The sequence below is a fragment of the Thermobia domestica genome, chromosome 1 (genome assembly GCF_964235325.1).
Source record: "Thermobia domestica chromosome 1, izTheDome1.hap1.1, whole genome shotgun sequence".
In the NCBI taxonomy this organism is placed as follows: Eukaryota; Metazoa; Arthropoda; class Insecta; order Zygentoma; family Lepismatidae; genus Thermobia; species Thermobia domestica.
Window position 1 is genome coordinate 216,661,691 of NC_137454.1, and position 25,111 is coordinate 216,686,801.

At 36.5% G+C, this 25,111-nt stretch overlaps 1 protein-coding gene across 1 annotated transcript in view; it reads left to right on the forward strand.

Moving 5' to 3' along the window:
- Nucleotides 1-1,479: 1,479 nt before the first annotated feature.
- LOC145693750 (uncharacterized) overlaps nucleotides 1,480-25,111 on the forward strand; it is a 290,468-nt gene continuing 266,836 nt past the window's right edge. Inside the window, exon 1 of the mRNA XM_081770043.1 lies at nucleotides 1,480-1,706. The gene's annotated coding sequence lies outside the window, so the exon portion shown is untranslated. The remainder of the gene's footprint in view (nucleotides 1,707-25,111) is intronic.

The window sequence follows — 25,111 nt, forward strand, 5'->3', positions numbered from 1 at the left end:
CTAAAAATTTTATATGTAAGCGTTTTTACGCTGAAAATTTTATAACAAAATAACTAAAATTCAATAAGATATTCTTAAAATTATAATATCACAACCGAGCTTCTGCTCCGAGAATGCGTTATTTGCATGAGGAAACTAATACTATATCAATTAAAACGTAAATTTTATGTTACACATCACATTGTTCATGTGAATACGGATCTAATTTGTTACCGTTAAACTTCGAATTCCAAATAATGTTCGACTACACAAAGAAGAAAAAATTAATAACATCTAAGGTAACATTTAGTAATCTTGATAAATTACAAGAAAATTTTACTTCAACATTTTCTGACCAGTGAAAAATGGAAAATAAAAGTACATAAGCTACAATATTAATATCTAACTTAAAAGTTAAATAAAAATATAAACTACTAATTTCAATATCGATTTTTGAGGAAGAAACATTTGCTATAAGGGAAGCTCTACGATATATTAGAAACAATAATATATTATGTATGTGTATAAGTTTTGATGTTTTAAATGTGTTAACCGAGTAAGCAAATGTTAGCTGGTGAATCATAACCACATGGTTGCTCTTAAACATTAACACATAGTACTGTATAAAAATTAACTGAAAACAAATATAATATATTCTTCATATACACCAAGGTGAACATTGGTATAAAATATAATGATTAATGTGATAAGCTGGCTAAGGATGCGTGAGAAATGGAACACCAGTAACTATTAAAGTTAATTTCTCTAATTAAGATTCATTATAAGTAAAAAAAAAAAAAAGTATTCATATTCAAAATTGCAAGATAAATAACGGAATGGGAGATTGTACTTGTTATTGACAAATTATGTAAATACAAGATAAAAAGAAACTTTGGAATGCAATTCAAGCAGTCGTGATCTAAAACTACCTTACTTTATAGACTTATTTTCAACACAGTATTCACTGCTACCAATGCAAATAAAACAAAAAGACACAAATTTCTACTGCTGTGGTAAAGAAATTGATGCCATAGACCACATCATCTTTAAACGTGATGTACTAATAACAAGAGGAAATGAATTACTCAAACATCTATACTAGCACCTGGGATTTTGTTTATATAATACCAAACAAATATTATCATTGGCATCTGGTGAAAAAATAATATACCTACTACTAAATAGAATACAATTATAAAAGGGAACAGAATATATACATATTCGTATTTTAAAAATCAATTAACACATGTTTAACTATCCGATGAAGGATAAAAATAAAATAATAGCAAGAGTAACAATTTAACAAAATAATATAGAAAGAATTATAAAGAAGAACCACCAAGAAGAGTTCATGAGATCATTATGTAAAGAAGAAGGAAAAGAAAACCAGGAAAGGTAAAATCTGACATTCAACAAACTGAGGATATAGGCGACAAGGATTAACATCAGCATCTGATGAAGTCAATCTCCGAAAGAGGTGAAAGAAAGTAAGTGCTAAACCTAGCTATAATCTTGAAATAAAGTGTGCAGTTACAGAAGAAAAATTGAAAGTGATTAACCAGTACGACTTTAAATTATAGCGTTTACCTTCTGATTGCCAAATTTCCTGCTTTTGTTAATTTTTATTCGAAATCGGGCAGTTCATTTCGTTCACCACAAGGATTCTGAGGGAGGATATCAATTTTCTTTCTTTTTGTTGGAAGTCAGAAGGATAGGTGTCTACTAGGGTAAGTTTGCATTATCAAAGATTGCTTTTATTAGTAGTAGCAAAAGGCTTAAGTTTAGAGTTGCCCCTCCAGTTTCAAATCCACAAAAAAAGCAGTTAAAACAATAAAAATTGTTAGGTTAGGTTAGATTAGGGGTTAAATTCCAAAGTTGGGCGTCCGTTTCTAGCGAAATTTTTAAAATTTACAGGAAATATATGGATAATTTGATCGTTTGTGTGCTTGATAATATATAAAAGTCTCGAAAAATCTGTTTATTTGTTATATATAAGCGGTTATAAACATGGGACTATATGGCGAGCGGAAGGAACTACTTGGCGCAAGGTAACCGAACAGTTGCATTGTGGGAAAGAAACGAGCATTTATGTTACCAATATGGCGAATGTACAAGGGCAATGAACTAGCAATTTTAACATTTGTGAAGGAATACATTGATAACAAGCAAAATCTTTTGAAAGTTTGTGAAGACCACGGATTAATGAACCAAATAACAAATTGCAGAAAGTATGGAAAGGAGATAACAATGAAAAAAACTTGATTAAAGCGGACGCCCAACTTTGGAATATATGCCTAGATGAGTTTAGGTTAGGTTTGGTTAGGTTACCCGGCAAGACTTTAGTTGCACTAGAACAGTGACTAGATCCAGTTCTCATAGAAGCTTCAATTATCACTTAAATTCAGTAATCCGTGGTTCTCATAAAAATTTAATAGATTCTCTTTATATTCTTATATAATTTCATAAAACTCAATGCAGAAATATCACATTCAACTCACCGATTCGCCATCCTAAACGACTACCACACTGCTGAATCATCGAACCCTTCCACGTCTTGCAAATAGTACCCACTTCTACATATCTTTTCATGTATTAAACATAACTTTACTGCTAAACATACATATCTGAACATCACATAAGAAGTCCAAAACATTTCTTACCTCATTTCTCCTGTAAATGTTCTTAATTTTTATAAAAAACGGAGGGGCATCTCTAAATTTAACCCGTAGCAAAATTGGAAGTAAATCTTTGCAATGTACATGTAAATAAAATATATAATATCAATACCTAGCTTATGAGAAGAATTATTTCTATAACCATTGAAACAAACAAAATTCTCTTAACTTAATCTATTGTATGAAAATGTAACTGATCTTGTTTATGATCGAATCATGCGAATACGGCTAAACGTATTTGAAATGATCTTTTAGATACAGTTATCAAAATACTTCGAACTGGGTTTTTATCATATTACTTTGATTAAAAAGCGTATTCGGGATAGTTTTGGAACTGAGGGGCCAATAAATAGTTAACCTAACCTAACCGAAAGTAACCTAACCTAACCTAACCTAAACTGGTCCAACAAAAAATACAGAAAATATACAAAGATAGTAAGAAATTTTAACTAAAAAAAAATTCTGGCCCCCAATTCCAAAAATATGCCGTTATTCTAAGGAGGAACTTAGAGACAAAAATTTACGCAAAAAAAATTAGCATCTCACGATCCTTTCAAGTTAGAAAGATGAAAATTAGTATGTAATTGATTGAAACTAAATGGGGATAATCTTCCAGCAGATGGTGGCCCCGCATAAACCTATTTTCAATGTTTCATTGCTATTTATTTGTTATTTTAATAACCTTACCTAAACTTGTTCCTCTTTCATGTCCGTCGTTCACTTTTAACTGTTAATCACAAATATTTCTAATTTTCATGCTTTCTTTGTTCTTCACTAGATATACCTATTCATCTTTAGGGGCCGCGGTGGCTCAGTGGTAGAGCGTTCACCTCTGGTGCTAGGGGTCTCGGGTTCAAACCCTGCTCCCGCCAAGTGAACTTAGTGGTGGACACACACCGTGTGCGTGGGTTTTCTCGGGGTTCTCCCGTTTCCTCCCACTTTCTTCATTCCACCATTTCATTCATTACTCATTATCACCGTCTCCTTTAGCCTAACCGGCATAACCGTGGGACGTAAAACTCAAAATTTCATTTCATTTTTTCGTCTTTAGTGTATTGTGCAAAATTAGTACCTTCCAACTGTTAAGTGTTGCAAACTACGCACTATTCACAAATAACAGACTCAATGAATCATCACTTTATATTCCCAACCAGCACCGTAAACAACGCCTTACTACAGTAGTATGTAAATAAACTTTTAGATGCGGGTTGGCGACGGAGTCCCCTATCAAACATATGTCCCTGGGACATCAAACATTACAAATCACCTGCGAAAACACTAAATTTCTGTACTAGATTGCCACTTAAGAGGATACTTATGATCATGTAATATGAACTTCTCTTAGGACAAAATACCCTCTTACTGTCTTAGAAAGTGTTTGTTGTGGGAGGAGTTGCATTAAGGAGTAGGGATTCACTTTAGAAAGACTTGAGTATAAGTACAACGCGTACCTACACATATGGCATTAAAACTGCAGTGCATAAAATACGAATTAACTAAAAAAAAACACAAATCAACTTGTGCTAAGTAGCCACTAAAAAGCAAGAAAGCTAGCTAATCGCACTCTAAAAACGGGTAAGGTCATTATAAGCATAAAAATATAGTTAAACATGGCTTGGTCATTGGAAACATAATTCTTGTTACATAAACCATATTACCGTTACCTCCTATGTTACCAGAATCATGTGAGAAAATTCTTATGTGGTACATAAAACTTATATTGTCGCTTTTATAGTTGCATAATACACTTAGTTGCGTGGACAATGTAAATGGTTGTATTTGTCATTCCGTGTTACGCGTGCGCTGGACAGCGTGAAGCACGAACAACAAAGACGCCATCGCCATTTGCAATTTCAAGAACGAAGAGTCTGACAAATTGTATATATGTCCAAAATAGTAGCAAAACAGTTATTAAAAATATGGAATCTACATGAACTAATAGAGAAATATGAAGGAAAGTTTATTTAAGGAAGTTTATGCATTTTCTGGCATGTAAATGAGTATAATCTTATGAGCCATGTTTCTAGTACATATAAGCACATCAGATCGTAGCACTGCTATCGTTTAAATGCTATTCGAAAATTCGCTTCATAACATTTCTTTCATAAAGTATAACGGGAAATATAACACATTTTATCTTACTTTGTATAAATTTAAAATACATATAAATATCGCGTAAAGCTTTGCTTATGGCAAAAAGCACGACCCAACTTAGATTATCACTGTTAGTTATTAGATATTTCTGGTATGGATACAAGGAGTATTGCAATAGCACGAAGAAATAGTAACCTCAGAGGTGTTTTCACAATGTCTTTTTTGCTTTGTTCTTGCAGCATTATAGTATGTTTGAAGGTAATATGCCAGCCTAAACATACTTTTTGAGAACTATGTTTGTGGTAAGAGCAGTACCAAATAGATTGCTACAATAACAAGTGTATAAGCTACAGGAGCCGCTTTAACATTTTGAGTATGGTTACAGTAACATGTTTTGTATTTTTGAGACAGCTATAATAGATCTTGTGGTGGTCTCGACAACCATTCTATGTGATATTTCCAACTACGTAGCGGTTTTATAGTTGCAAGTACCATAATTGACATAGTTGTTAATATCATAAATATGTCTAGGACAACCATAATTTTTGTTGACCCGGCTACAGTTTTTTAACAATATAATGTTGTACTCCGAATCATAATTATTGCTGGCGCTATATTAACTATACCGTTTTAGAGTGCGAGTCAGGGCAAGAGCATTTCAGGGGGAAGGGCGAGTGTAAGCTAGAGGATGCGTCCGTAGGAAGCAGGTGGGTATACTCATAAACGAGGAAAGTAGAAATACACTTTATATGGCACAAAAACACATGCTTTGTTTGTGGCACAGCTTTGCACTATTATTTATGATCACTTACACTGCCTTCACACAAAAGTTCACTTCATCAGATCTTTCTTATGGAGTACTGCATAGAAAAGAGCACACTTTCCACTTCGTATTTCTACCTTATTATACAGAGTGAATCCAAAAGGACTTTCAAACTTTGAAAGCATATAGAAATTTATTGAGATTATTTACAGGAACGAGATACGTGTCAATTTGTAGCAAAATACTTCAAGTTTGACACCAATGTCTTATTTTAGTTCGATGTGACTGTTGGTGGTGATGCAGCAAACATCCCACCGGAACTCAATTTCTTCCATACTCGTTCCAGCTGATCTGGTATGACTTCTGCAGCTGAGCGTAGATGCGATTTCTCATTTCTGCAAGATTGCCTGGTAGAGACGGAACATAACCCCACAGGAAGAAATCCATAAGTGCCAACTCTGGGGAACAAAGTGGCCATGCAATTGGACCTGCACGGCCAATCCATTGACGTGGGAAGCGAATATCAAGGAAATTTCAAACTTCTTTAAAGAAATGAGGCGCTACGTCGTCTTGCTGGTAGTAATAGGCCACGTCTTGTTGTTGTTTGTCTTCATCTATCTGAAGAATTTTAAAAATTCCAACATATCAAGATACATGATACGATTGACAGTGTTCTCCATGAGGAAAAAAGGATCGTACACTTTAAATGTGCTGCACTGCCTACCATTTAAATGCACCATTTAAATGTTTTTCCTACCACATTTTTCCACCTTAAAATCCGTTTCTAGTGATCACTTGCAAAGGTGTCATAATATACTATCCAATCAGGATGTATATATTTATCTTTCTTAATGATAGTTACATCCAGTGCTGAAGGGTTTTCCTTTGTGAGTCTAGTCGTAGTTCCATCACTTAGAATTAAATAATTTGAGTTTTTTAGTGCCGAATTTAGTTCTGATCCCGCAGTATTAGTTCTAGTATTACCCCACAATTTAAATTTAGAATTTGCATATGCTCCAGTTAAGTCAAAATTATTAGTAGAAGTAAATAGAGTTTGCCAGTTTTGTGAGTTTAATATTTTATCGGGAGGACTGTATATATTTACTATTTTATAATTGGAGAGTTCTATAGCTAAAATGTGGGTTGCATAATGTATATGGGGGAGAGAAATAGGAATATTTTTGTATGAGAAACTTTTGTGTACCCCCCCCCCCTCCAGCTGTCCCTCCATATCCATCAGCTCTTACTTGTTCAATAAGATTGTAATCAGGTATGTGTATAGGATATTCTGGTTTGGACCAAGTTTCTTGAAGTAGTATAATGTGAGGTTGGAAAAGATATAGAAGAAATTTTAATGCATACCATTTTCCTCGAAAACTCTGCATATTCCATTGAAGAACCGTGAATACATTAGAATTTGTTATATTCATAGCGGTTAATCAAAAATTTGGGAAATGTGTTGCATGATTGAATTAACGATGTCATTTGGGGAATCTATACCAAGTGAAAGTTGTAGTACTTGTTGTATAGCTGCTATTTTTTTTCATAGAAAAATGTTGAGATTTATACAAAGAATTATATTTTGTTGTTTGATTATAAGCATCAGGCTGAGTATCAAATAATCGAGTGTTGTCCAATTGTGATGGTGCATGCATTTTATCTTGTGTGTTTGTGAAGGTGTTTGTTAACTTGTTTATCCTGTACTATTGATGTTAGTGAAGTGGGAGGGATCTCTAACCAATTCCGCATTGCTTTTGGATAAGTGACTGTATGGTTTTTTTATCGTTTGTATTTGAGGTGGTTTGGAGTTTAGGCGAGAGTAGGCTTCTTTTCTTTTTTTTCCTGGAGGACCATCTAAGGTATTTGTTTCTAATGTTGGGGAAGGAAAGGTTGTTTCCGTGTTATCCTGGAATGAGGATGAAGGTATATATTAGGAATTGAACAATGCTCCCTATTATGTGATTCACCACATTTTCTACATTTAATATGTTTATCTTTACATTCGGATGTCAAATGTCCATACCGCCAGCATTGCGTGCATTGTCTGATTGCCGGGATGTAAGACTCGGCCGGTAATTTTTGATAATATAAGGCAATATCAAGTGGTAAGGTTTGTGAACCAAAGGTAATTACTAACGTTTGGGTAGGTTTTTTGGTATCATCAGGCAAGGTACGGTGAATTCGTGTCCTGCAAGGGGATGTCTTGTTGGACCCCCTTTACTACACCCACGCTAGAGACGGCATGGTTTGGGATATACGCTTTCTATTTGTTAGAAGTTAGTACGTCATTATCAAGAAAAGCTTTTGCATCGTGTGCGGTTATGACTTGGATTTTCATGAGATATCGACTTTTTTTTTTTTTTTTTTTTTTTTGAATTTACTAATGCCCGGAATATCGGCAAGGTATAATATGCGACTAATCGCCTTTGGGTGAGTGGGTCCTGTTTCTTTGACTTTGAAAAATACAATATATGCTGGTTTGTGAATGTCATTATATTTGTCAGCTACTGAAGGTTCATTATTAATGTGTGCCGTAGACGAATGTCCTTCTGACCCGTTGTATCCTACCTTTTTATATATATTTTTATTTTTCCCGTGTATATCAGAAGTAGGCTTATTTTGATTTGCTTTTGAAAGTTGTTCTGTTACTTCCATTGAGTCACTATCAGATTCATTTACATTATTATTACTGTATTACTACTGTACTTTCATGTCTGTCGTGATCTTGAGATTGTGAACTTTCTTGTTCACTGACATTTTATCCCTGCACTTTGTTGAATAATAACAAAAAGAAAAACTAATCTTACCTTATGAGAAGGGGGCTATTTAAGCAAAAATATATCTTAAAATATAACTTACCACTAATTGATCTGCTATAACACACGTGAACGATATAAAATCAAAACAGATAGTGTTTGTTTTAATTAACAAGGTGTCCTGTCACCTTTTTTTTTTTAAACTTTATGTTGTTTATTTACACCTTACACACTACACATATAGTTCACAGACACTAGCACTTCATTGTTTGACTTCTTAAATCATTTAAATCATGTAGATAACTATAAGTATTAATTGTTCGCATTAGTGTTAGTTGTGATAACATGGTATATAGCCTAGATTTTCTTATTGCAAAAAGTCCATTCATCTTTAGTTTAGCGTGTTCCTCTTTTCTGGCGATACCAGAGTTCATTTATTCATCCAGTTTTACTTTCCACGTTTACTGAATTCTAATTCCCATCGGAAACCTAACACAAGGTTTTAAAAATGCATCAAAACGAGCTTACAGTATCGGGTGTCCTGAGTGGAACTGACGGTTTTTAAAAGTTTATAGTTTTAATACAGTGAGAGATAAAGAAAAAAAAACATTCATAATGAAGGAAAACTCAAAAAGTTCTGTTCAGCAAATTTTCATACTTGAACAACTACCGGTGACGGAGCTAGTATCGCCGATAAACAGAAATGGCGTCGGCAGACGAAAAGGCACAATGCGTGTGGTGGTTTGCAGAGACAAAAAGTGTTGTTCAAGTTAAACGAAGCTTTCGAGGTGTCTACCACAAGGATCCTCCATCACGCAACAGTATCCAGGCGTGGAAGGATCAACTTTTTATCAACGGGGAATGTAGTGAAACAACAGCGGTGGTAAATCACGTGTGTCAGAAGAAAATATGGAATCAATAAGAGAGTGTTTCTCACGTAGCCCGAGGAAGTCAATTCGCGCAGCGAGCAGGCAATTGGCAATTCCATAGTCAACAGTGCACGATGTGGTACACAAACGATTATGCGTGCGTATAAGGTGCAATTGTTGCAAGAAATTAAGCCCAACGATAAGCCACAGAGAGCAGCATTTGCTACTGAAATTCTGGACAGGATTGATTATAACCGTAATTTCCTATTGAACGTTGTTTTCTCTGATGAGCAACTTTACACTTGTCTGGCTGTGTTAACAGGTACAATGTTAGGATATTGGGATCTGAGAATCCGCATGCATACATAGAACATTCTAGAGACAGTCCCAAATTGAATGTTTGGTGTTCTTTAACACATAATGCAGTTATAGGCCCCTTTTTTTTCATAGAGCAAACCATAATAGGAAATGTGTTCTTAGACATGCTTCAACACTTTGCTGTTCCCCAGTTACAATATTTGCAACCTCAAGTGATATTCCAATTGCATGGTTCCCCGCCACATTGGAGCCTACAAGTGAGGGAGTACCTTATAACTGAATTTCCTGGCCGTTGGATAGGCCGTGATGGGCCAATTAGGTGGCCTCCACGCTCTCCTGATGTTACCCCCCTGAACTTCTTCCTGTAGGGGTATGAGAAAGACCTTGTGTATTCTGGTGAAAAGGTGCGTAACCTTGATGAACTGAAGAATCGTATTAGGAATGCGATTGCTTCAGTAATACCTCAGATGTTACAGAATACGTGAAGAGAGATTGAGTTCAGGCTAGATATTTTAAGAGTTACAAATGGAGCTCACGTGGAGTTACACTGAGTTAGAATGACTTGTAAGACCAAATAAACTTTTTGAGTTCTCCTTTAAAATGCATGTTTTTTTTTCTGTATCTCTGACCATATTAAAACTATACACTTTTTAAAGCCGTCGGTCCCATTCCGGACACCCTGTGTTATTCGCTACAACGAAATCTAAGAAATAAAATCCAATGAACAACATGTAATTTTGGTAATGAGCTCCCTTTTTATTATTGGAAGACCTTTTTCCCATTGCCGGAAGTTAATCGTCAGTATAATCTCTAACACAAGAAAACTGAAAGTATGGTGTCCTGGAATTAAACCACGTTCGTCTTTCCTTATTCCAATTGAAATAGAGATAAAAGGGGAGTGGGTAAATCTAATTTCACAAGGATAACAGAAATAATAATGAGTTTGAAGTTCTGAATATTGCCAGACAGCTGTTATAGGAAAAGATCCGAAGGAAGCAGGAATAAGAAAAGAGTGAGGCAAGGATGTGAACTTTCACCTCTCTTGTCCAACGTCTATATAGAAGGGGCTATGAAAGAATTCTTTGAAAAAAACGAGAAAGGCGTAAAAGTAAATGGTCAGGTATTCAGCACAACAAGGTTTGCTGATGACATAGCATTGATAGCAGAGAACGAAAGGGACTTACAGAAAGCACTTTCAAACTTGAACGACCAACTGGAAAAATCATGCAAAATGAAGATAAATAAGAAGAAAACCTAAGTGATAAAGTGCACAAGAGCAGTACAGGAAGAGATAAACGTATGGCTAGATGGAGAGAAAATCGAAGACGTTAAGACTTTCCCCTATTTAGGAAGTCCAATATGCTCGGCCGGAAGAAGTGAAAAAGACGTTAAGTTCCAGAATAGCACAGGCTAAACAAGCACTCAATAGGAAAAGTGGACTACTATCAAGAAATGTGTCGTTGGACGTTCGTAAACGATTTATTAAAACGCTGGTATAGAGCATGACGCTTTACAGATCAGAGACGTGGATATTGAGAAACGCTGAAATATCCAAGCTGGAAGCATTTCAAATTTGGCTTTGGCTCAGAATGGACCGAAAGGAAAAGGAATGAAGACGTACTAAAGGAAGCTAATGATGGACGACAGATCATGAAAATAATATGAAAAAGAAGAAACAGCATGCTTGGTCATCTTATTCGGCACTCCGATTGGATCACCGTGCTGATAGAGGGAAAGGCAGAAGGAAAATCAGGAAGAGGAAGACCAAGGATAGAATATCTAGATGCAGTTACGAAGAAGAGGTCTTATAAAACAGCACTCCCAAGGGAGAGAAAAGTTTTAAAATTTCCATGTTCCCCGCCAACCTATGGTTGAAGTGAACAAAAAGAAGTACCACGACCATTTTATATATATAAGGTGAAATTTCAGATTTGTTTGTAGCATCACCTATAACAATCATTGAGAACCTTAGTATGAGATACGCTAAAATATTTAATTTGCATATATATACACCACGTGACCATTGTCTATAGGCCAAGGTATATTTATTGCGAAATGTGTTCTTATTTTACAAATCCCACACGCCCATGCATCATGCTGTGCCATTTAAAAGAAAAAATCATAGTCTTTGTTAAGCACAGACACACCTTAAGTGCTATTTTCATAATAACAATGTACACTATTACATGATAACGTTGGAGCTACTCCAATTGTGTCTGTATTTCGTCATCCTATTCAAGAAAATAAATTTGACGACAGTGACAAGCCACTATGGACATACCATTAAACTTGTAGTTCATTCAGAAATGTGTTATTATTACACATTATATATATATATATATATATATATATATATATATATATATATATATATATATATATATATATATATATATATATATATATATATATATATATATATATACCACGTGATGATAGATGAGAGAGATGATAGATAGGTGTAGATATAGATATATATAGATAGATATAAAATTATAAATTTCACTTTTTTTAAAAATAGATATGAACTTCGATGCCAGAACTTCGGTGATCGTCAACAGTTTTTCATAACATGTAACCATAATTTAATTCATAGGTAGTCCGAGGTGGCTAAGGTCCTGCTTCAATTTTATACGGGGAGGCGTCTCCAACCAAATCGCTCGGTTAAAACTAAACGCTATTTATTTCAAATATTTACAGATAAAAATACATATCTTTTATACACTAATTTTAACAGCCTCGTAGGCCTATACACTCATGAAATGCAAAGAAATTATTTGATATTAGTTGCTTATTTCTGTTTCTCTCCATGTGTTCCATATACCAAGTATTAACAGTTTGTTAAGGTTGATTACTGGAGTAACGCTACATGATTTAAGTTGTCCTTTGATGTCAAGATAAACTCTTGGTCGAGCCCCCTTCCGAGGACCGATGGTTTAAATTTAATCCTTGCATCTAATAATTTACTAGTACGTTGCTGATTCTCATGCAGCCTAGGATCGAGGGTCTATGAGATGCAACTTGTTTTATACAAATATCTGAACTGCCTCTCATCACTGGGAACCGAACACTGGTCTTGCACATTAAAGGAACGAATACTGAAAATGTAGCCTTCGCTGCGAAGGACCCGGGTTTAACTCCTGGTGGAAGCTTATGAATTCGGATCCCATATTCAGCTGTAGGTCCACGTTCTATAATTGTAACCTCGATTCCAAAAGGGACGTAAATTTCAAATCAACTAACCAGTGTAGTTTAGAGGGATCTTATTAAGAATCATCATTTGATTGATTTGTATTTATGAGCTTATATTTTTAATCTGCACAAAGTTCTACAAAAATGATACAATTGAACCGAAAATTTTGGCTTGAAACGTATAAAATTACTCAAACTACAATTCATGATATGTTATATAGTTGTCGGTAGAGGTAGAATGATTAGTTGTATACGGTTTGCAGATGATAAAGTGCTTGTTTCGGAATTTGAAAAGAAAAATCAATAAGATATTAGAAAACCTGAGGAAAGGCTGTGAAGGATATGGGATGAAAATAAATGTTAAAAATACAAAAGCCATGTTGATTGGTGCGAAGTGCTCGGTGTCAAATATAGAAGTAGGAGAGGAGAAAATAGAACAGGTAACTAGTTTTTGATACCTGGCTAGTATTATTAGTGACGATATAAGGTGCGAACGTGAAATAAAATCAAGGATAGTGATGATGAAAGAAGCCTTTAGGAGAAAGAAAAGACTATTTTTTGGGACCTTGAATAAAGAGTTGAGAAAAAGACTCATAAAATGCTTCGTGTGGAGTATTCTACTGTATCGGGCAGAGACATGAAAATTAAGCAAAACTGATTAAAAACGACTCGAAGCTGTCGAAATATAGGTGTGGAGAACAATGGAGAGAAATATCTGGGTCGAGTAGAAAAAGAATAGTTAGAAATAGTGGAGGAGAAAAGAAAATTAAAGAAACAACTGAATCATGAGGGACGTGCTGCAGGTATAATATCAGAAAAGAGAGTAAAAGAGAAGGAGGGAGCAAAAGATACTACATATAACAGACAACATCAAATCAGAAAAATCATATGTGAAGACGAAGAGATTAGCGGAAGACCGTAGATCATGGAAGCTTCTTAATTGCGGCAAGTGACCTGCCGATAATAGTAGAATACCTATGATAATGAATAGTTTTCTAATAGCCAATGATTCTACGGATTCAAGCAAAAATATAATTGGTATATTATTTACGTATTTCTTCTAAAATGACTGTAGTTTTTTTTAATGGCTTTACTCATTCCACGCAACAACAGCTAAAAGAATGAAATCTTTAAGTTTTACGTCCCACAATTATGCTGGCTAGGTTTATGGAGATGCTGATTATTAAAATGGTGGAATGAAGAAAGTGGAAGGAAACGGGAGAATCCCAAAAACCTACGCACACAGTGTTTGTCCACCACAAAGCTCACTTGGCGTGAGCTAGAACCCAGAACCCAATGCACCAGAGGTAAACGCTCTACCACTGAGCCTCCGCGGGCCCAAAAGCTAGAAAAGTTATAATTACTGCACAAAACGTTCTTTAAATATTATAATGAAGAGTTCACTTACCATATAACTGCAGAATTTTTATTTTTGAATATAATACTTTGAATTTTGCTAATTCATTTCTAAGATCATAACTAAACCATGTACGCTTTCTTTTCTTTCTTGCTTGCTTTTCTTTCTTTCCTTCCTTTCTTTTCTTTTCTTTTTTTGAAAGTCAGGGCATTTGTTTGGAGAAGTTCGAAGAAGTAGAAATCTCCGTTTCTTTTTCATTTTAGTTTTAATATTAAAAAGAGCGCATAAGTATATTGTTACCGAATGATCTTTTGTAAATAATTTGCAAAAATCTCATAGTCTTACTGTAGCGGTTTGTCATGACAAGTAACTAGTTATCAGTATGTTAGTTGTTGATTAATAGGATCGCGCGAGTTACACTTACAATATTGAAATGTCAGGATGTCCCTCCGTTAGTTACTCCACATGATAACTCTTGAAAGAAAGTGGATTTTTAAAATTAGCTTGTTTACAATAGATAGCTAGAGCGATTATCACAGCAAGTTCTTAATGGAAGTCAATCAATTAACATCTTCATAGGTAACGGCGACTTTAACAGTAGTTACCCATACCCCATTTTATACTGCTGGGTCGCGGTGGCTTGGTGATAGAGCGTTCACCTCGGGGGGAATTGGGTCCTTGGTTCGATCCCAGCACCCGCCAAGTGAACTTTGTGACGGACAAACACCGTGTGCGTGGGTTTTTCGGGGTTTTCCCGTTTCCTCCCACTTTCTTTATTCCACCATTTTATTCATTTCTCATCATCACCGTCTCCTTTAGCCTAGCCGGCATAATCGTGGGACGTAAAACTTAGATTTCATTTCATTTTCCATTTTATACTATTGAAACAAAGGTAGCGAAAGTTACACATCTCCTCGTCGTTAGATGGCTGCAAACATTCTCCAGTGGTTGACATCTATTGGACAAAATTGAAACTTCTAGTACGTGATTCTTTTTACTACGTACCAGAGTCTTTCTTCGCCAATTGGAAAATCAGTGGCTTAGAGAAGTACTCTACAGGCGGAGTGCCTCGGTTTGTCTCGTACTACTCTCATTAGGGAATATTTTGTCCGTCTGTTATTGTTATATATTTTTAACGATAATATATTTTTTAAAAAATAATGTAGGCAGGGGTTAAAATATACTGTGAAGAAATTTTTAATACTTCCGTATTAATTGGAGAAAATATTGTGGATGATTCTTGCAAATAAGATGCAATAAATAAATAAATAAATAAATAACAAAATGCTAGATGTAAATAAAATAAACAACAAAGCATGATTGGCACTGTAACGAGATTTAAATTAGACATACACATCGACATTATTCAAACTACCCTCAGAACACTTTATTTTAAGATTTCACTTTCTGATTTTATTAAACTAAGCTATTCTATTGTTCTTCTTCTGTTGTCAATCCGAAGATTGGTTTGCAGCAGTTCTCCAGGCATCGCGAATTTTTGCTGCGCCTCTTCATGGTCAAATACTTAGAGCAGCCGGTATCCTCCATTACTTCCTTAATGAATTTTAGCTTAGTCGAACCCTGGCTTTCCTACCCTCGATTGAACCCTCGATTATGGTATTAATTAGTCCCTTGTGTCTCAGAAGGTGACCTATCCAGATGGTTCTTCTTTTCTTTAGAATTCCCCACAAGCACGATATTGCCTCTCCAGCCCTCTTAAACACCTTTTCGTTAGTCACTTTGCCAACCTAGTAAATTCTTAACATACACCGGTAACAGCAATATCAAATACGATTATCCTTCTGTTCCTCTCTTTCCTGAATGTTCAAGTTTCATTTCGAGACTCCAGACAACAGTCTTAAGATTCTTCCTGAGGCGCATGTCCATGTTTGTGGAAGTGAATATGGTGCGTTTCTTGTTGAAAACGGTCTTTGCCTGGTGTATGCAGAGTACAATATCCGCCTTGACTCTTCCGTCTGATCTTATTTTGCCTCCAAGGTAGGTAGATAAGTTCACACTCTCAAGTTGGTCTTCTCCCAACCTACAGCTAGCTTTTGTCATATCACAGGAAACGCTCTCATATACTTATATTGTAAGTTGATTGGAAATTAGAGCACTCTCCATGCTTCTGGATTGTGTCCGCCATTTTGAATTTTACACCTTTAGTATCCATAGGGACATCGAATATCTCTATATACCCAATTTCAGATCCATAGCCCGTTTTTTTATAATTTTGTGTCCGAAATGTTGGATCCGTCATTTTGATTTCTAAGCATTTGATGTTAAATACTTATTCAGCTACCTTTTGAATTTATATTTACCACGTCTCAAAGTAATTACATCATAGCTTCATATTTTGTGCACGTTTTCTGGCGTTTCTAAGCGTGCCTTGTTCGGAACTTCAGATATACGTCACGTCCCCTACAGGCCTATTTAAGTGAGATATTTGACATGCGAGGTGTACTCGGTGTGATCTTTCCAACTATATATAACGCATGCAGATCCCCGCGTACCACTTCACCTACAACCCTTGTAAGACTAAAAAACATTAGGCTCTCGAAATAGTTCGCTATATTCCATTATAACCAATTGCACTCAACGGTTTTGTTGACTTATTTCTTTGTTTTACTCACAAAAGAATCTTCTTTTGCGTGCATTTTGCAAAAGTATTTGTATTTTTTACGCTCATTATGTTCACTTTTGTTATAAGATGTTTTAACATTCAATCAGTTCTTGAAGTCTATCGTACTTTCACAATCTCAAACGTAATTTACGAAGATCTCCTGGATGTTATACTATACATATCACATCCACAGTATGATCCTATTAGATAACGGAATAGGATACATACAGGGTAGTAGGAAACTCCACCGACAAAATTCGGGAGGTGATTCCCGACACCGAAACAAGAAAAAAGGCCTGTTGCACTTTTCTCTAGGACACATAGTTTCGGAGCAACATGTTGCCGAAAACGTGGCAAAATACATTTTAGAGCGCTATATCTTCTATATTTCGAATGATAGAGGCAAGGCGGCATGGTCACCTCAAAGGAACGAAACTTGCTCGATTCAAAGATGGGTATGTCGCAATCGTGAAATCAGTGCGCAAGGGATTCCCCAAAGGAGCGTAAGGACAACCGGATAAACTGTCAGGTAAAGATACGTCAAAAAAGGCGTGAATGGATAGGTTTCCCACCTGGTAACCATAATTAGTTGTAACCATGTCGAGATCTCAAACAAAGACGAATTGATGGACGCGTCATATTAGGTAATGTATGTGTGGTTGCATAACTACCAAGTACTGATGGTGACCAACAATAAAGTTGTGGATATGAAGTGTGGGTGAATACACTTCGGGAGGTGACTCCACAACTGGAAACAAGGAAACAAGTCATGAACAGAAGTCGAAAGAGGTAGCGTGTTTCAGCAGGAATCGAGCAAAAGATCGCCCACACACCTTGAGTAAAGTAGAATATCTCCCGAACGAATTGAGATAGTGATGTCGGTCTAGAAAATGAGAAAGAAAATCATACTCAAGGGAATGATGGTGCAAACTGAATGGAGCAGATAGAACTGCGCAATGGGATGGAACTGCGCATACAGGAGGAAGGGGATTCCGCAAAGCAGACATGGTAGGGGCAGTGAAAAGTGAAACAGACGTATGTACTATGACGTGTTACGTGGGGTGAGAGCTGGAAAAGCGGGGATTCCCCATTGCAGCGTCGGGGACCAATTCAAGGGAACACTGCCGGACATGGGCGTTGGTGCAGCAGTTCCGCAACAACGCAGACATTGCGGGGCCGAGAATCGCTGTAGGCCCTACCGAGTAGGCAACTGAGGCATGGAAGACATGGACAAAAGTAAGCATGTGTACAGGCAAACATGGACTGTATTTTCAAGGATGATACACCACAGCTCGTACTGGTGTCCGTTATGAATAAGTATCACAAAGAATGACACTAAAGGTTTCAGAAGTCTTACAACAGTCTTACCTGTGGCAACACTAAAGAAGATGCTCAAAATGACGTCCACCACTCTGAACACAGGCATTCAGACGTTGTCGCACAGACCGGCGCACACGTCGAAACGTGTCTGGTTCTTCCCGCAAAGCGTCACAAGCGGCTCGGGCGAGTTGTTCCAACGTTTGGATATCAGGTACCGGAGTAGCATGAACAACAGTTTTGAGATGCCCCATAAATAGAAATCCAGAGGATTTAAGTCCGGCGACCGGGCAGGTCATGACATAGGATCTCCACGGCCGATCCACTTGCCCGGGAAAACAGTGTTCAAATGATCACGCACGGGGCGACAAAAATGCGCCGGGGCACCATCGTGCATATACCACATACGTTGCCGTAAGACCAACGGCACATCCTCCAGAAGTGTAGCAAGTATCTCGCGCAAGAAGTTCAAATAGATAGACCCAGTGAGTCGTTGTGGAAGAACAACTAGTCCAATGAGTTGGTCGCCCAGAATCCCTGCCCAAACGTTGATACGAAACTGGTACTGGTGGCGGGCCTGTACCATTCCATGTGGATAATCCACAGAACACAGATGACTATTATGAAAATTCTGGATATCATCCCTTCCAAATTGGGCTTCATCTGTGAACAAAATGGAGGAGAGAAAACCGACAGTTGTTGCCACCAAATGGAGAACCTGATTACAAAGGTCCAACCTGGGAGGAAAATCCCCTGGCGAAAGACCCTGTACACGTTGCAAATGATAGGGGTAAAACTTGTTGGCATGAAGGATCGACAACACCCTCTCATGACTGACATTATGCTGACGGGCAAGCTCCCTGGAACTTACACTCGGGTCATCGAGCACATGTCGTAAAATAGCACATGCACTCGGGTCCTCGGGTCTTCGGCATGCACAATGCGTTTCTCACGTGGTCTTCCCGTGTCACACATAGCAGGGTGAAACGTTCCGGTCTCACACAAACGACGAAACAGCGTTGCAAATGTTGTATGATGTGGTTGGCGTCTATTGAGATATCGATCGTTGTATAATCGGGCTGCCTGCCTACCATTTCCATGTGCTTCTTCATACACAAAAATTATCTCGGCCTGTTCCTGATTGGTGTAATGGGCCATTGTCACAACACACTACACTGAACGTGATTCACAACACACAACGTAGTAGTTGCCCACTTCAACTTCACGGATGACTTTGACAGACAAGGTAGGTCTGCTCAATGGTGATGTATTGTTTGTTGGTTGTGCACTCAGTGTTTCTTCAGTGCTAACTCCTTGTGCATCGGAATGACCTGGACTGGCAACTTGGGGGTCCTCTCGAGGCAAATCAACGAAGTACGTATGTAATGTGGTTTAGCCCTATGGTAGCTATGGCCCTTTGTTTGTGACCTTGCAATGTTCCCGAAAATAGTCAATATTTTGCTGTCAGCATTGTTCGAATAAACGAGGGGGTGCAGGGGAAATCACCCTCACGTAAAAGCTTATCTCCGGCTTATATCATGAAAATAACATAGTATCCCTGGCAGGAATAATTAATACCACTGCATTGTTGGTTACCATCAGTACCTGGTGGGTATGGATCTTCACCACAGCGAAATGAAACTACCGCTAATGTTAGTTTTTTTTTATAATATCTTGAAAACAAATAACATTATGGAAAAAAAACATAGTGCACTAGATAATATTCTGCATGTGATACCGTTATCACAAGTCACCTATCTTCTTTGGGTGTGTCGCTATTTACACAACCCGCAAAAAATGCTAAATCTTTCGGCAGTTGCAAATGGAAAGCAGATAAGTGAGTTATGATGACGGTATCACATACAGTATCATAATATCTAACGCACTATGTTTTTGCTTTCCCAATATTTGTATTTATTTTGAACATATTACAGAAAAACTATAAAATTGGCGGTAGTTTAATTTTCGCTGCGGTGAAGACCCTTATGCAAGCACACATAGCGAATATGACGTGTCCACCATTTCGTCTCTGTTTGAGATCTCGGCATGGTACAACTAATTATGGTTACCAGGTGGGAAACCTATCCATTCACGCCTATTTTGACGTATCTTTACCTGACAGTTTATCCGGTTGTCCTTACGCTCCTTTAGGGAATCCCTTGTGCACTGATTTCACGATTGCGACATACCCATCTTTGAATCGAGCAGGTTTCGTTCCTTTGAGGTGACCATGCCGCCTTGCCTCTATCTTTCGAAATAGAGGAGATATAGCGTTCTAAAATGTATCTTGCCACGTTTTCGGCATCATGTAGCTCCGAAACTATGTGTCCTAGAGAAAAGTGCAACAGGCCTTCTTTTCTTGTTTCGGTGTCGGGAATCACCTCCCGAATTTTGTCGGTGGAGTTTCCTACCACCCTGTGTATATATATATATATATATATATATATATATATATATATATATATATATATAGTTAGTTAGTTAGTTAGTTAGTACAGAGCAATATTAGTAACTTAATTATTTTAGCAAATATATAGAATTATATGAAAGTAACAATGAAATATTATATTGTCACCGCCTACGTCACTGCAATATTTCATCATTGTATAACGTCGGGAAATGAGTTAAAATTAAGGTTGCAAGATTTGAGAAGTTAAAAAAAAAATCATATAAAATATCTGAGTCTCTGCAGTCGGTTTCGCCAGTAGTGGTCAGATGTATAACTATTACTGTAACTAGAAACCAAACTGCTTGATCTCCTACTGTGAATCAAGGTCGAGAATCTTTTTATCGTAGGAGAGGACGCAGAAGAGAAAACAAAAGAAAAATACGAACCAGAAAACTCAACGAAAGATCAGAAAGAATGATTGAGTCTTGCTTAAAGAATAAGCTGGTAGTAGCAAATGCTTTGTTCAAGAAACATAGGCACTACGATATTGTAATGTTAGTAGACAGTGAGAAAAAATTAGAGACTGGGCTAAACAGTATACAACAGATACTTAGCAGCAAATTCAATATGAAGACAGAGGGAAACAAAAGTTGTGAAGTACGCTAGAAAAGAAACAAGAAGAGAAATGAGGATCAAACTAGGATATATCATCTTGTGGAAGAGATGGAGTAACTCTTTTGCTTAGTGAATAAATTAGCGAACGATAACAGATGCAAATAAGATATAAAATTCAGAATAGCTACGGGAAAGAAATAATTTGAAGAAAAATAGAAGCTTCTAACCGGAAACATCGGCAAAGAACTGAAGAAAATGCTGATGAAAACTTGTGCGTGGAGTGCGGCGTTGGATGTACGTGAGACACGGACACTAGGGTACTAGGAGAAGAGGAAGAACGGAGAATGGATATCTGAAATGTGATGCTATAGAAGAATGTTGAAAACTAGATAGACAAATAAAGTAGCAAATGAGAGAGGAAATGGAATGGTAGGAGAAAAAGGAGTATACTGAAAAGACGGAGCAGAATGCTTTGAGACATTATGAGACATAGAAGAATCACGCTAGTAGCTATTATATGGAGGAAATTGCAGAAGGAAAAGTACTTAGAAGAAGGACAGGATTGAAATACGCGGATGAAATCATACAAGATATACTGAAGTAAATCTATAAAGAAGTGAGAAGTCTACGTTAGGTAAGGAAAGGATAGAAAACTCGTCAATTGAGGTTTGGTCCAACGCCTTTCGAATTCTCAATCAACCCAACGACCGAGCTTTTTGGGTTCCTACTATTGCAGGAAAAGGAGAATTGCAGGTGGTAATGCACTTTTGGAGTCGTGTATACGTTGGCAAACAAATTAAGTCTCCTTAGTCTACTATATTGAACGTATAAAAAATAAAGACTACTACTCAAATAGTTATGAATACTGAAATCAGTTTCATGATTTTAGGCATTAAATCTCAGACAGAAAATTCTAGACAATAGATATCATGATGAATACTGTCAACATAATATAGGTACAAGGCTACCAATGTATGAGAATTGAATCAATAGTTCCCTTAAATAAAAAAATTCTGTAATTTTAAGAATATCGAATTCTTTCAATTTTGAAAAATTCATTTTTAATCAGTACAAAAGTATAAAATTTGAAGATTGACAAACATTATTTTTAGTATTTTTGACAAGGTACACTCATATTCAAAATGATTATTGCATATATATATATATATATATATATATATATATATATAGGCCTATATATATATATATATATATATATATATATATATATATATATATAACTGTCTTCTTGTAAGAATATAATTTGATAATGGTTTTGCAGGATACTTTTAATATTGACACTATGTGTATAAGCGGGAAGTGTATATTTGTGGTAAATTTCATAGGAAAAAATTACAAATGCGAAAATTAGAATGAGTAAAACAAAATGTTGCTAAATGGACAATAAAGTTTTATTTTCGTTTTATTATTCTTATTTACTACTTTTTGACATGAAATTTGCCACATACATGTCTTTGCCGAATATACACATACTAACATTATTAAAAATACCGGACGAATTCGTTATCAAATTATATTTCTACAACAACATATTTATAGACATGCGACAATAATTTTGGACATGAGTGTACCTATTTTGGGAATAAAAAATATTTACTAATAATTTGACAAGGAATTATTGTTTAATCGAGTACTGTTTCTTTTTTTATTGTTTCAACGGGTGTTTTATATATACCCGCCGCAAAAAACACTTCGGTCTTCATAGCAAAAACACAATGAATACATGAAATTCATTTGGAAGGCTATTATTAATATATCGCATACAACATAAAATGCATATATTAGTACAGAGTCAAGTTGCCTTTACTTTTGAGAACCATTTTAATACTCTTGGGCATGAAATCACTATGACTTCGGAAATAATTTAAGTCCATGTCAATACACCGTTAATCTGCTACCATGTCAATCTGTTTGGAGAGTCTATAGGTTGTGAAGCTTCTGTCCTAAGAATACTTTCATACAATGCCAACAATTTTTAATTGGATTTAGATTGGGACTATTCCCAGGCCGTTCTAACATCTTGATATGCTTTCCTCAAGAAAATTTGCTACCTTTTTAGCCTGGTGACAAGGAGAGCGTTATTATTCATGAAAAACTCACAGTCGTGAGTATGGAGCATATCCACTAAATGATCCTGAAGAACATTTATATACTGATCTGCGTTCATCGTCACATTTTGTGGTAAGAAATATAAACCTCCTCTACCCTTTTCACCTGAAAAACACCCCCAAACCATTACAGACTGGGAGTCAAGGGTGCCGATGCTGGGGTACGCCCCTTCCGAAGCTCATGTGTGCCCCGCTATTGTATTTATAAATATACAATATTTGGCATAATTTGAGTGCAATTTGTCTTAAAATCTTCATATATGTATATACCTTCACCATCTGAATGTCACCCCCCCCCAATTTACAGAGAAATCGGCGCCCTTGCCAGGAGTGTCTAACAATCGGAACCGTATACTTTGGGTCGTGTCGATCTGAAGATGATGGACGTCGAACTTTAACAGCTCTTATTCGGAACAGCTGGAATGTGCTTTCGTCGGAAAACATGACTTTCCTCCACTGTGCTACTGCCCAGTGTGCATATTTCTTTGCGAAAGCAAGACGTTGTTTCTTCATACGGTCGGTGAGTAGATGCTTCTTAGCAGCAGTACGACACTGCAAATCCAGGTCTTATTGCAAACGGTGATGAATTGTACAAACACTAACGTTTTCCAATAGGCTCGAGTGCATTTCTTTAAGTTCTGAAGCTGTCAGCCGAGGGTTCTTCTTTATTTCTCTCATTAAGAGAAAGTTTCTGGATTTTTTTTTTTTTTTTGTCTTCAACTACCGAATTTATTCTTTGGAACCATAGTCGGACGCAGTCCTTTGGTTGCTGCCAGAACCTTCATTATGGTTGATTTTGCACAACCTGTTCGTTTGTGTATGCGGACATTTTCACTTCGCCAAGCAATGATGTTGGCTTTTTCCGCATTGCTACAGTACTTTTCTGGCATATCATAAATGCTCAACACAAATACCATACTAAATTATCGAACACAAATTGCACCACAGAAAACCAACTCAATTTATAACACACAATTTAAACAGATAATAGATTACGTTGGGTGCAATGTGTGTTTATTTTACTACGATAGAGTGGTGTATTTTTGCCGCTAAGCTGTTCATAGCACAGAAATAAACATTATTATTATTATTATTATTATTATTATTATTATTATTATTATTATTATTATTATTATTATTATTATTATTATTATTATTATTATTATTATTATTACTGATGGACAACCTATAAAACTAAAAGTCTCTGCGAGATTTTAATGACTACTTTCCCCCTTTATGGATGTATCTATTTCAAGGTATTTTTGAATTATATGCCATATCAATCTGACTCTGCCTATCGCAATAAATAAAAAGTGGTGGTATTCACAAATATCTATACAGCAATTTTCATATGAAGACGTAATACGTACATTAATGCAACGTTAAAACCATTCAAGCATTTTCGTATTCTATGAGGGTCGGCTGATAAGTTCTCCGCCCGACCCCCTTCCGAATGTACTACCCTGATGTAACTGATGTCTTGTGAAATGTTGATCTTTTATATGTTTAAGTACCAAATTTCACGATTCTACCATGAACAGTTTTTATTTTACAGGTAATTGACTGAACCATGGCGGAGCCAGATGTCAAATTCACCAAAGAGGAGTTGCGAGGTGTAATGAATTTCTTCTTCCTGCAACAGAAGTCGCCAAGGAAATCCATGGTTGCACGCTAGACACATTGGGTGGACAGTGCCCTTCATACTCCACTGTCAAGAAATGGTGTGCGAACTTCAAGCGTGGTGAATTTTCAACAGAAGATGGTGACAGGTGTGGCAGGCCACTGTCAGTGTCAACTCCGGAAAAAGTGGACCAGATTTTGAGCAACAGACGGATTTCGCTTCAGGAGATAGCTGACAAAGTGCACATATCCAATGAACGTATTGGGTCAATAATCCACGATCAGTTGGACATGTGCAAGCTTTCTGCGAAATGGATTCCGAAATGTTTGAACGCGGATCAGAAACGCGAACGTGTGAGATCATCGCAGGTGATTTTACAGCATTTTGCGAACTCCAAGGACGAATTTTTGAATC